The sequence below is a fragment of the Corvus brachyrhynchos genome, unplaced genomic scaffold, assembly GCF_000691975.1.
Source record: "Corvus brachyrhynchos isolate BGI_N302 unplaced genomic scaffold, ASM69197v1 scaffold443, whole genome shotgun sequence".
In the NCBI taxonomy this organism is placed as follows: Eukaryota; Metazoa; Chordata; class Aves; order Passeriformes; family Corvidae; genus Corvus; species Corvus brachyrhynchos.
This window is the reverse complement of record NW_008237220.1, coordinates 250,620-251,213: the sequence shown is the minus strand read 5'-3', so window position 1 is coordinate 251,213 and position 594 is coordinate 250,620.

Genomic DNA, 594 nt, shown 5'->3' with positions numbered 1-594 from the left:
TCCCCACTGACAAAAAAAAAAAAAAAAAAAAAAAAAAAAAGACAAAAAAATTCTAAACCAAACCTTCTTTTAGTTTTTAGGAAAACTAATAAAGGTGAACCTGGAAAAATAAGGATGATCTGGGAAAAATCAGGTTGAAACTAGGAAAAGAATAAGGGCGAACCTGGAAAAAATCAGGAGGAACATGTAAAATGAGAGTGAGTCTGGAAAATATGAGGGCGATGCTGGAAAAATCTGGGCGAATATGGAAAAATAAGGGTGAATATGGAAGAATTAGGGCGAATATGGAAAAATCAGGATAAAACTAGGAAAGTCATGATGAACCTGGAAAAACTGGGGCACTATCTGGTGAGAACCCCGACCTCCAGTTCCTCTTTGGCAATTGCATCCCTCCAGTCCCCGAGAGTGACGTCTTCCTGCCCTTACTGTATAGAAGTTTTATGCATTTCCTGTAATCTGCCTCTCTGCCTTTTGCTGAAGGTTAACTTGGGATTTTAAATAGATGGAATGATTCCAACTGGATTGAAATCCAAGGCGTCAAGGCGCATTCCCACGCGGAGGCACTCGCGGAGCCGGCAGTGATGGCAGCGGGTG